This window comes from Papaver somniferum, chromosome 5 (assembly GCF_003573695.1).
Source record: "Papaver somniferum cultivar HN1 chromosome 5, ASM357369v1, whole genome shotgun sequence".
Lineage (NCBI taxonomy): Eukaryota > Viridiplantae > Streptophyta > Magnoliopsida > Ranunculales > Papaveraceae > Papaver > Papaver somniferum.
Window position 1 is genome coordinate 48,930,688 of NC_039362.1, and position 13,372 is coordinate 48,944,059.

The following is a 13,372-nucleotide window of genomic DNA, read 5'->3' on the forward strand; positions in this document are numbered from 1 at the left end:
GAGCTAGGGTTCACAGTTCACAAAGAAGAGCAGCAAAAGCAGCAGAACAAGTGGGAAGAACAAAAGAAGGTATGGGTCGAGGTGAAATCGCAAGTGGGTACGTCAAATTGAAAATCCCCAAATCAAATTTTAGGTTTTCAAAAATTAGGGTTTAGAAATTTGGGGATTCTGCACTATAAATAGAACATGGTGTTTGTAATGTTAGGGGTATGTCGGGCTAGCCGGAGCACCAAGCTCTTAGTGTTCTGTAATTTTATTATTTCATCTGTTTCATCCATTAGTATAATTTGATCATGTTTTAGTTCACTAAGCTAAGGTTGAGATGAAACCATAACTTTGTATTATGTTATTTATGTTGTTTGTGTGATTCTTGAATGCTTAAATTGTTCTAGAAGAATTTCAATCTTGGTTTGTCACATTTTGCTCTCACAGTGCATGCCATGTATGCATTGTAGTTAGGATAAAACTATGTGATTATACCACAACTCATGACTTAGAGACTGTTATGAATCCCTTGACTAGTTGTGCTTAATTACACAGTTAGTGCTCCAGATTGATATTTTAGTTGTGATTGAATCATCCATTGGTGAAATACCTTAGGTAAGTAATAGAATTGACACCTCTACCTTATCTGTTAAAAGGACAAGAGTATCATAATCAGTTGAATACATAGTATGAGTTAATGGTGGATTCGACAATCCTAGTACCTTCATTCTCAGTGTTTACTCCCTGTGTTATTTGCATCTTTTACTTTTATTTATTTTCTGTTGTAATCCTCACCAACACCTTGTCGTATCGACACATCAAAACAACCCCCATTTTGGTTACTGTTTCTTTTTTAGAATCAGTTTAAGTGAGACCATAGTTTCAGCTTTACACCCACCTTGTCCCTGAGGATAGACCTGTGCTTGCCCTGTGTTGCATATCGACACTGTGCACTTGCAGTTAGACATAGTCGTAGGCTTCTTTCAAGTCCTACCACCTGTATGCCCATAATACATTGTGTAGCTGCTCACACCACCGCCCCTTATGTTCGTCTAATTCCTTTTTGAGGATAAGGGCGAGGGTCTTGTTAGTAGCTTCCGCTTGTCCGTTGCTCTGAGGGTATATGAGGGTGGACTTGTTCTTCCTTATTTTGAAAGTGTCGAAGAGCATGTCTATATTTTTCCCCTGTAATTGTTTACCATTATCGGACACGATTTCCGCTGGTATGCCGAACCTGCAAATGATGTTTTGGAAAATGAAGGTAATCACATCCACGTCTCTGATCCTGGCTAAGGCTTTAGCTTCCACCCATTTACTGAAGTAGTCCGTGGCTACTATCAAAAATCGTCTTTTCCCTGACCCTTCGATGAAAGGCCCAACGATATCTATGCCTCATTTTGCAAATGGCCACGAACTATCCACAGAATTTAGCGTTGTTGCTGGCGCGTGTATCTTTTTGGCGAAACGCTGACATTCTTCACATCGTCGGGACACTCTTGCGGCATCTTGTATCATTGTGGGCCAGTAATATCCTTGCATTTTTGCTTTGTCGGCTAGTGATCTCATGCCGCTATGATTCCCTGCGTCACCATAATGGATGTCGTTTAGAATTTGATGTCCCTCTTTCCTGGATAAGCAACGTAGTAACGGTCCGAGGAAAGATTTCTTGTACAGGACCCCATCCCGAAGATCATATCTTCCTACTTTGGAGAGTATTTTCCTGGCTTGTTTATGATCCGCGGGTAAGGTTCCATCCTTGAGAAACGCATGAATCACCATTCTCCAATCATCTTCGTTGCTGAAATCTTCGTCTTGATTTGCTCTTGACAGGATGTCTTCTTCGTCGAAATCGTTATGGATGTCTTCTCCCACCTGATCTTCGATATTTTCTTTCACTGTATCTTGATTGGTAGCAAAGGAGAATTGTGATGCAATTGAAGGCTCGTATACCTTGTTATTTTGATAGCTTCGATATTCTTATCCTTCAGCATGGATGATATATATGCTAGGGCATCCGCGTGCCTGAGATCTCTCCTGCATAAGTGCCTGAACTTGATGTTCGGAATTTGTGATGCCAATGTTTGGACCAAGGCCATGTAAGTTGAAAGGGTGTCATCGTATGCATTGTATTCGAACCCTATTTGTCGTATGACAAGCTGCGAGTCACTTGTCAGTCTTACATCAGTTACCCCCATCTCTATTATCAAGCGGAGGGCATGTACGACTGCCTCGTATTCGACGATGTTGTTAGTATGCTCTTTGAATTCTAACCTGAGTGCATGTACGATCCTTTCTCCGGTTGGGGTGGTGATGACAATGCCTATTCCCGTCCCTTCCTTATTTTTGGAACCATCGACGAAGACTTTCCATCGTCTTTGGCTCGTGGGTTCGAGGACATCAACTGGATCCTTGTTTTCCTCGTAAGCTTCTGGTATGCCCCTAATCTCTTCATCGTTGTCCAGGGGGAGGTCTGCTAAGAAATCCTCCAATACTTGGGATTTTTGGGAGTGTTGAATTTTATGGATGATGTTGAATTGGTCCAGGTGGGTGTTCCACTTGGCTATTCTTCCTACTTTCCCCGCGCTTTTGAGGACTGCTTCCAATGGTGCTTTGCATGGGACGCGGATGAAGTGAGTTAGGAAATAGGTTCTCAGCTTTTGAGTAGCCCACACTAACTCCAGGATGAGTTTTTCGATCTTCCTGTAATTACTTTCCGCAGAATTGAGGGTCTTGATGACATAATAGATAGGCTGTTCTATCTTCGTATTGGTTTTGACTAGCACTGCGCTAACTGCGTCTTCTGTCGCTGCTATGTACAACGCCAAAACCTCATCGGGATCAAGTTTTTGTAGGATCGGAATTGAAGCCAGGTATTCCTTGATTTTTTGGAAGGCTTCTTCACACTCTGCGGTCCATTCAAACTTACTCCCTTTTTTGAGAATATTGAAAAAATGTTTGCATTTGTCCGAGGATCGGGCAATAAATATTCCCAAGGCTGCTAAGGATCCATTGAGCTTTTGCACTTATTTCAAATTCTTCGGAGATGGCATTTCCACTATGGCCTGAATCTTTGCAGGGTCTACCTCAATGCCCCTTTTTTTTACCAGATATCCGAGAAATTTCCCTGAGGTGACACCGAAGGTGCATTTTTCTGGATTTACTTTCATGTGATGTTTCCTCATTGCTTCAAAAATATCTTCCAGGTCTTGGTGGTGAGCTTTGCGCAGCCTACTTTTGACGAGCATGTCGTCAACGTAGACTTCCAGGGTACTACCAATCCATGGCTTGAAGATAGCATCGACCATTCTCTGGTAAGTTGCCCCTGCGTTTCGAAGTCCGAAGGGCATTCTAGTGTAGCAGTAAATGCCGTGCGGGGTGTAGAATGTTGTGTGTTGTTGATATTCTTCTGCCAGGGCTACTTGGTTGTAACCAGAATATCCATCCATGAATGATAGCACTTCGTACCCTTCCACTGCTTCAACCAGTTGATCTATGCTCGGTAGTGGATAGCTGTCTTTTGGACATGCCTTGTTGAGGTTAGTAAAGTCGATGCATATTCTAACCCCTCCGTTTTTCTTATGAACGATGACCATGTTCGAGATCCATGTTGGGTACTTGACTTCCTTGATGAAGCCTGCTTCTAGTAATTTCCGGAGCTCTTTCTCTACTGCCTTATGATACTCCGGTGCAACTTTTCTTATTTTCTACCTGAAAGGCGGCGTGCCTGGTTTGATGCGTAGCTCGTGTTGGATTATTTTTGGATCAATCCCCGGCATGTCTCCTAACTTCCAGGCGAATACATCCGCGTATTCTTTAAGTAGTTTGGTTAAGGTTCTCAAGAATTTCTCTGTTGACAACTTTGTTGTACATGTAGGTTCTCAAGAATTTCTCTGCGAGTTGATCGTATGAATTGATGGAGTCAGGTGGCAGGTTGTCAAACCAATACAAAGCCGACCCCTTCAGACTTGATGGGAAATACCTACAGAGGACGGCGTCGTTTTGACTCCATCGGGCTAAGATATGATTATAATACCGGATATGTGCCGCGGGATCACTGGATCCGTCATAGCATTCAAAAGTTGGGACAGGGCACTTCAGTGGAATGGGGGTGTTTGCCAGACGATGAGTTAGGGGCGTGGAGTTAGCCTCTTTCATCTCCTCTTCTAGCCTTCTTCCGCCTTGTCTGGATTTTTTCCTGATATCAGCCATCATCTCATCACGCAGCTCTTCCATCGCGCGGTAATGTCCCACGTTCTCGTGCTCAGTTGAGCGTTTCTTTCTTCGTTCCTCATTGTCATAATAATCTGAGTCTTCGGCGTCGTAATACGGATCAGATGCACTGCTTCCCCTAGCGGCGTTTGATAGGATGATTCTTCGGTCTCGATTAGGCTCTGGTGCATTAGAATTTGCTTCGTCCAGTTGTTGGCTGGTCTTCGTGCTTTGGGCAATCCTATCTTTTAATTCTTGATTCTCTCTGTCCAGCAGAGCTACGACATCTGCGTAGACCTGCTGGCTCTTCTTAAATTCTTCGAGTTCTGCCATCAGTCGATGGGACTGGTTAGACCCCTGATTGGGAGTTCCTGCTTGTACCCCTACATCCATGGTGCCCCCTGCATCTACTGTGTGTATTAAGGGTGGTAGAGGATCAACTTCGATTGTTGGTATCTCCAAGTTTGGTCCCCTCGGTTGAGTTTCCACCCGCGGTGCTAAAACCATTGGTATAGTTTGATTCTGACCGTTCATTGACGGCATTCCGAAGGCTAGCTGGTGTGTGGGCTGATGTGTCATAGATTCTGCCACCCCTTCTATTTGTTGACGGACTTGGTTTGTAACCAAAGTTTTGTTAGCTTCTATAGCCTGGAGGGTCGCAGCAGTCGCGCTGCTCTTCGTAGCTGCAGCTTTGAGAGTCGCGGCTGCAATGGAGTTAGTGTTCATAGGTGAGGTGATTTCCGCAGCATCCTGCCTCTGATTAGCTGTCTTATCTTTGTCTCCTTTCTGCTTACTTCGGGTCATGACCGGGGTAGTCCTCGGTGTTTCCTTTGATAAGGCTTTGGTTTTTCCTGCCTCTAGTGTCTTTTCCATCTTGAGTCCTTTCTGCATAGGGGAATTTCAAATAAAGAGAACCAAAGATATCCACGTGGATCGGGTTAGTGTCATTCGTACCCGAAAAATGTGTGGAATAAAAAGTGTTTGCCTTAAGAAAGAAATGAGTTGCCCGGGGGCCTTAATAAAAGAAAATCATAAAGACTTCAATGGTCTTGTTTTCGCAATAAAAATCCTCTAATAAACAATCATGGATCTATATCCGCAGTGAAGATAAAAAAATAGGAAATCTTTTGAAAAGGCAGATCCGTAGCGAAAACTCGTGAATCTGATTATTAAGTCTTTTACTTAGTTTAAAATACGCTGCACGTGCAAATCTGTGATAGATAGCCGTGGATTTGTCTTCTTTGAAATGGTGTCCCTGAAGATAAAGACCATAAACCCAGAATAAAAAAGGTTTTGAAAGCACGCTGAGGCCTTAGTATTAATTGGCTAATAAACAGATAAGTGCCGCTAAAAATAATAGAGCACATCCATAATGCGCGTTTAAGGTGAAATCACAGGATAAGATAAATCTTTTACCGGGACAAAGTCCCTGTTTCTAGCGCCAGATTGTGAACACATAAATCATGTGGGCTTTTACGTGTTCACAAAAAATGTTCGCACATACTAAAAACTCTTGACTTAAATGGCACATGCATAAAATAAATGATACTATCGGTTCATCGACTCAAAGCCCTCGGGCTCATCACTGCCTAGTCGAATAATATCAGGAAAATGATCGTATGAAGAGTAAGACTACAAATACGAACACAAATACGAATCATAAGTTATATGCAATGAATATAAAAGTGTTGAAATATAAATAAGATGGAGATTTACGTGGTTCGGCACTAAGACCTACATCCACGGAGGTTGGTGTTTCACTATGTATTGAATGTTTACAAAGACGAATGAATTTTGAGTATACATTAGTCTGCGGAAGCAGGGGATTTACTTACTCTTCCTATTTCTCTCTCTTATGTTCTCTCTCTTCTAAGGACTGTGGATTGGTCGACCCCTTCTCTCTTAGTGGAGAGGGGTATTTATAGGGTTGAAATGTGGGTCCTACGTCTGAGAAGTCGTTGCAACCTTATCTTCTTGTGCTTTGTGTCCATCACGCAGAGGTCTTCGTCCTTTACAATGCCCCCTGCATTCCATGCTTGATCACGAAGAGTTTTCCTCGTTCGTCCTATGGGTTGATTGACACGTACACTGCTCAGAGTGTTTAATGCGAGTAGTTGAGACGTTTGCTCGTGTCAGACAAGTGTCTTCTGCCCTTGTCACATCCGTGTCAGTCAGATTTCTCCTCGCCGTTGATCTTGGCTCTTTCTGGGGATAAGAGAAAGTAGATCTTTGGGGGCTATTTGGTGCTCCGCAGTAACATCATACTTCGGTACACCTTAATTTTCTACCATCGGATTATCTGGACGAAGATCTGATGCTGATGGGACATGCTTCTTGGTTGTAAGCGTGTCCCATCATGTTTTGATGGCTTGGTTCGCATGCCTTCCACGTATTTCTTCATAAACACGTGGCTGATGGTTAAATATGTACACACAATTTGCCCCTTTTCTTCTGACTTGGATATTAGTGGGAGTTTAGAAGAAAAATAACGTTACATATTCTTCATCTCTCTCCTAATAACTTCCCCTAAATATTCGGGCACGTTTCCCAACCCATGTAATAACTGCATTCTTAAAAGGAGGGAACGGTTACGGTTCTACTCCCAAGCTTATTAATAAGAGAGAGAATGTGAAAATTTTCTAGAAATAACTTTTATTCTCTCCCTGTCAGTCTTCATAATTTTTTTTCCAGAGATTTTTGTTCTTTCTCCTTGTTATCTAGCTATTAACTGCTCTTTCCTTTTCATTGATCACGCCCCGCTACTGATTCTTACCGATTCTTCTGCTCTTGTCTGTTCGTTGGTGTTTGTCTTCTTCTTTGTGGTGCTGTGAATTCCTTCTATATAGGTATGGGGTTTTTTCACTTTTTGTGATGTTGATTTGTCCATCTTCCGCTGTTTGTATCGACTTGTTTATCTTCTGCTGCTGTAACTTGTTTGTTTTGTGATGAAGAACACATATGTCGAAGCATATATGCTTGACCCTGTTCTTCTTTACAAAGCGAATAAGCCAGTATTTTGATTGATTGATTGTTCTCTAGTTTTAGGGTTTTTGGGAGAGACTAAGATGAACTGTCATTTTATGGTTTTTTTGATCTTTGGTGGCCCCCTCGTATTCACCTCTAAACTGTTTTTGTGTCTCCTCGTAGCTATGTCTGATCGTCCGCGGGTTCCTTACCAGACCCCGCCGTCTATTCCGCCAAGATCCCCTCCGCGTAGAGATTCTGAAAGATCTCCACTTGGGGAAGGTTCTTATAAATCTTCGCAATCAGATCCTCGTGGTCATAGGGTTTCATCTTCTTCTGTTGCGAAGGCTTTGCCTACTAAGAAAGGGGATCTGCCGAAGGGTCCTTCTGAGGGTCTAGGTACGCTGTTAACCGCGCTCCTTCTCGTCCTCGTGAAGATTCTAGGAGTACGCAGGCTCCTCCCCGTGATGATTCTAGGAGTACGCGGGCTCCTCCTCCTCGTAGTGAAACATTGGATGTTCCGCCCCTTCGTTCCATGGCTCCTCCTTCAGTGCCCCTGCAGAGTTCTTTGCCGCCTCCTCCAACGGTTTCTTTCAAGGGGAAATACTCCAAGGGTACTACGTTGAAAGCTGATCCGCCTAAAAATCTTCCTTCCAAACGGAAGGCTTCAGAATTGAGTCCCACGTCAGATTCCGTAGACGAGAAAGAGGCTTCCCCCGTGATACGCAGCGTTTCAGTTGGTAAGAAGAAGGTCACTTTCAAGCATATTGATCTTGAGATGTTCCAGGAAAAACATGAGCTTCAAGCCTTTGAGGTTCGCTTCTATGCCCCTGATGATGATATCACTTACGAACTCCTCTCTAAGTATCAGTTTGATGAGTTCCATCTGTTGACTACGGTTGGAGCCTTCGAGGCGGGTCTCATGTTTCCCCTGTATAAGTAGGGTGACTCCTTTTATTATGATGTGCTGGTTAGTCGCGAAGGTTCTTCCAGAAACACTCATAATCGTTCCGTGTCGCACTTGTCTAGGTATTCTCTTCGTGCACTGAAGGAATGTTATCTGCGGAGTAAGGGGAGACGATGAAGGATATTGGAACTTTAAATTTGAATTCTTGGTCAATTGAACCTGAGTCATATTTTCCTTGTCTTATTGCCCCAGAAATTCAAATCTAAGGCCTATTTAACCAAAAAACTGATGGGGCGATGGGTAATCTTGAGGATGTGGGTTATATAAATGTTGCCCACCTTGTAATTGTGTATGTTCCTAGAGTACACATCACATTATAAAATCAAATTTATGTATTTTTCAACTTAAAAGAAAAATATTAGAAAGAAAAATATCAGTTGACTACCTATAAGACTCCAACTAGTCCGTTTGGGCATTGTTGGTAACCGCCAAATTTTGGGCGCTATTGATAACTGCTAAGATTTGGGAGCTGTTGATAACCGCTAAAAGGAACATAGCCACCAGTATAGTATTGCTATCACATATCATTCATAGCCAATCAAGTGTTAATTTTTAATGTGCTAGCATTTAGAAAATTACACTCACAGAAATAATGACCAATATTTGCTTCAAAAGTATTACCGGCATAACATATGGAGGTCCTGGTGCTGGTATTTTATCATTACTAGCCATACTTATTCTTCTCACTAAAGCATTGGGTACCTAAATTTTGAACAGGTAACCTATTTATACTGTTCGATGATATTTTTTTTTCCATGAGGAGTAATTGCATATTTACTCACAGTCCCCCTTTCACTAATAATGTTCACAACACAATCATGAGCTCGCCATAATTCCTTCTGAAATAATTCAAACACGGACGGTGTGTATATGGCCGCAACATGTTTCAAAATCTTCACTGGAAGTGTCATTGCAGGGTAACTTTGACTTGCTCTAAAGTCCATTCTTAATTCATCATAACGACGAGCTTCTACCATTCATTCAAAATGCTCAAAAAATAGCACCAAATCATAATTGTAACTAATATATTTTTTTAAAACAGTGTTCAAACTTTCACCTGCGTTGAATAGTGGTCATTTCCGCGCAAAAAGTGTCTCGCCCATATACCAATGCCCATTTTTCTCTTAAACTAAATAATCCTTTCTAACCAATCATTATTGTGGAGATTATATTTTGCGAGCATCTTCTTCCAGGCATCAGTAAATTCAACTTCGTCTTCATAATCGTATACATAATTGGTGAAATCCTTCGTGAATTCATTAAATTTATGAAACTCATGGCTAAGATGTTTGGAAGCATTTTGAAACATGTGCCAAATACACAACCGATGACACGGTTCTGGCCATTGTGAAGCTAATGCTTTAGCCATTGCTGCATCTGGGTCGGTGAAAATACTTTTTGACTTCTTCCCATATATAATTTCGGCGAAAGTGTCAAACAACCACATGAAAGTTTCTGCAGTCTCATCATATAATAATGCAACACCAAAAATAATGGTTTGTCTGTGATATAAGACAAAGAAACACAATATTCCCAGGGCATATCGCCAGATACTACTACCCCTGAAAACTGCACCATCGTTACTAAAGTTCAATCCCATTAATAAACAAAGAAACACAATATTATCCTAATAAAAATATTAGACAGATACTAAAATGGCACAAAGAGAAATTGCATAGTCAACAGACCAAAGTAAGCATCACATAGCAACTCAGTTACTCAGGACATTATTTATTCATAATTATCCTCTCTGCGTAATCTAAAACCGAACCCGAACCGGCAACTGCTCCAGAAACCCACACCTACTTACATAGTCTTCGCCATGTGAACAATCAAGTCGATCACACGTGAGCTGCCAAAACAAAAAATTAATTAACAATAACTCGAGAAGTTAATGATGTAGTTTTTTTGGTTTATTACATTACCTGTACCCCCCATTCGTTGCCGTACCAAGAAACGAGCTTGACAAAGTTGTCGTTCAAAGCAATTCCAGCCTTGGCATCAAAGATGCTTGACCTGTCCACTGAACAAAATCGAGAATATATATAACTAGTTAACTACATAAGCAACAGACAAGCTGCATCTAAGATCAGGACCACCTCTAGACGGGGGTGCCTATTTCCGGTTCACTGAACAAGGTAATGCAAATAAGCAGCAGTTGGGGTCCTTAAGGTCAATTCCTGTAAGAAGTCTTATTCTGGTGAGAAAATGGACCACACTGGCAACAAAATCACCTCGTATCGACTTCAAATATCTAAATTTCTCGGGGAGTCTAATATATAAGACAAGAACTAGGATTTCACAATAACATCCAGTAGAAATTGCAACATGCCCTGTTCTAAAAAAATTCTCATGATTTTCATAACAGATGGTACAAGCATAAGCCAAAAAGACAAAACAATTTATATTTACCTGCAATCACCTATGAAGTCGGTGGAAACAAGATCATCTTGTAACCCAAAATTCCCTTTAGGCTGCCCTCTGACTCCTCTCTAAGCACATGATATAAATAAAAATTGAATTAGGAATCACATCATTCCATAAAGTTACTATCTTAGTAGAAAAACACACATGAGCTGCACATTTTGTTCAGTGAATTTGATGCTTCCTTACTTGATAGCAGCCTTAATCTGATCGTATGTCGCCTTCTTCTCAAGCCTTACCGTGAGATCAACCACAGAGACATCAACAGTAGGAACACGGAAAGCCATTCCAGTTAACTTACCATTTAATGCAGGTAGCACCTTTCCAACAGCCTGTGCAAATATACATGAAAGGTTAGATGCAGCCTGCTAGCAAAGCATAAACCAACTTTAAAAGCAAAAGATCCCAATCATTTAAGAAACAACTTCAAGTCCGCTTAATGTAAAACAATCAAGCCATCACAAGTCAAATCATAAACGGTAAACAGCAAAATATAATAGTGGATCTTAGGTAACCTTAGAGCAACCACAGTCACGACCAAATTTGGAGACTATAACCAAATTTGGTCGTGAATTTAAACACAGTGAGCGAGACTAAACCCAAATATAGTCCAGTTTTCTAGGGTTTGAGACTACATTTTGGCACCGACACGGACTATAACCAAAAATGGTGGGCGTAAGTGTAGTGAGCGCGCGTGTGTAGACGTAGATATAACATGCGTTTCGGATCAGGCGTTGTTATAAGTGACCGTATGTCTTTTAGGCGTATGTTGAAGTAGCGCCTGTCTTGGGCGTGTGTTATTGAGTCCGCCCAAGCATACCTTGATTTAATCGACGCCCCAGTCAAGCGTGGATTGTATCAGCGCTCAACCAGCGGACGGATTTAATATCAACGCATGATATCAGGCGTTATTTCTATTTGCGCCGCAGTAAACTTTAGTCTTTTGCCGTTGTGTTTGAGCATTGAAAATACCAAATTTTTTTGGTCTTTGGTCTTGTTTTTAGTATTTGGTCGAGTCCATGACTGTGGTTGCTCTTAGCAGCTCCAGTGCTGCTGGGAATGATGTAATGAAGCAGCTCTTCCACCTCTCCAGTCCTTGCTGGATGGTCCATCAACAGTCTTCTGGGTGGCAGTGATGGAGTGAACGGTAGTCATAAGGCCTTCAATAATTCCGAATCTGTCATTGATAACCTTGGCCAAGGGAGCAAGGCAATGTGGTGGAACTGGCATTAGACACAATGTCAATATCTGATTTGTATTCTTTCTCATTGACTCCCATGACAAACATTGGCGCATCTTTGCTTGGGGCTGAAATTACAACCTTCTTAGCACCACCCTGAAATCAAGACAACATATTTTGATAATTTAATTCATCCAAATATCAGTGAAGAAGAATTACAAATCCAAATGTACCAATACAGACAAACACACTAATATCCAAATAAAAGGCACCAAAACTGAACAACTATTTCTTATTTTAAGTTTATCCAACAACCAGCAGGGCTTTGATGGCGCAGAGTGCAGGCCAATACGGTCAAAGAAGTAAGGCCCCCAAGTAATCCCCACCATACACAAGAAAGAGAAAAGGCTGCACATGTTGGGCAATTATCCTTTTCAAATAAAAAAATAATTTCTCCGTTTTTTTTAATAGATCAGTTTTGTTTTCATCCAAATTTAAGAGAATTAAGAGAACTAATCATTGAAAGTGGTCCTCATGACACTTGTCAATCAAAGAAGTGAAGTGAAATGGTCCTCATGACACTTGTTAGCAAAAGAAATAAAGTGAAGTGGTTCACATGACACTTGCCATCAAAAAAAGTTAATAGAAAAATGGTCCCAAAAAATTAAAATAACATTTGACTTTCCCAATTAAAAAACTGGCCTATTTTTTTGAAACTTTTATTTATAAAAACTGGTCTATTAAAAAAGAACGGAGCGAATAAGAAACAATAGAAATAACAAGTGATACCTTCAAATGGGCGGCAGCCTTATCCTTATCAGTAAAGACCCCGGTAGATTCAACAACATACTCAGCTCCAGTCTCTCCCCATGGGATCTCATCACGGTTCCTAACAACACATTTAACAGAATTAAATTAAGATTTCAATTAAACGTTTACAGTTAAACGTTAAATACACTAAATACATCTAAACAAAATCGAATCAATTAAACGTTTACAGTTACCTAACACCGAAAACGGTGACTGGTTTTTCACCGAATAGGAGAGTCTTAGAATCTTTAGCTTTTAAGTTCATTGTGTTTCCATTGTCCGTGAACACTGTCATACTTAAACATATATGTCTACAAAAAGAAAAAGAAAAAAAAGTCCAGTTTCAGTTTACATGAAAAAAGAGTAAGCTTAAATGAATTGCAGAAAAATCGAGAAAAGAAGAAAAAAAATCATTCACAGAGGTTATTATTTACCATGTAATCAGTAGTGATAAATGGATCATTAACAGCAACAAGTTCAACATCATCCCTTTGTAAAGCAACTCTAGCTACTAATCTTCCAAACCCAATGATTCCAATTTTGATCTTTCCAGTAGCTGCCATGAAAATAAAATAAAATAAAATTAAATTGCCTTATGCACTTGGAAAAGGAAACAAGAACTGAGAGAAAGGTAGACTTACACCTGATTGAGTAAGCAAGTTTATGGTGAGAAAATCAAAGAGGTGCCGGTATGGTTGTACGAGAAAAAGAATAGTGATGAATATTTAATGGGACGTAGGATTTTCTAATGGCGGAATTGTCGATCAGGAAATAACTACCTAAATCAGGAGTATTTTAGGTAGTTATTCACCGGATGTCACGTGACCGATTCT

General features: G+C 40.8%; 1 pseudogene; it reads right to left on the bottom strand.

The window, feature by feature from the left end:
• Window positions 1-9,931: 9,931 nt before the first annotated feature.
• Window positions 9,932-13,102, bottom strand: LOC113281544 (annotated as a pseudogene).
• Window positions 13,103-13,372: the final 270 nt, after the last annotated feature.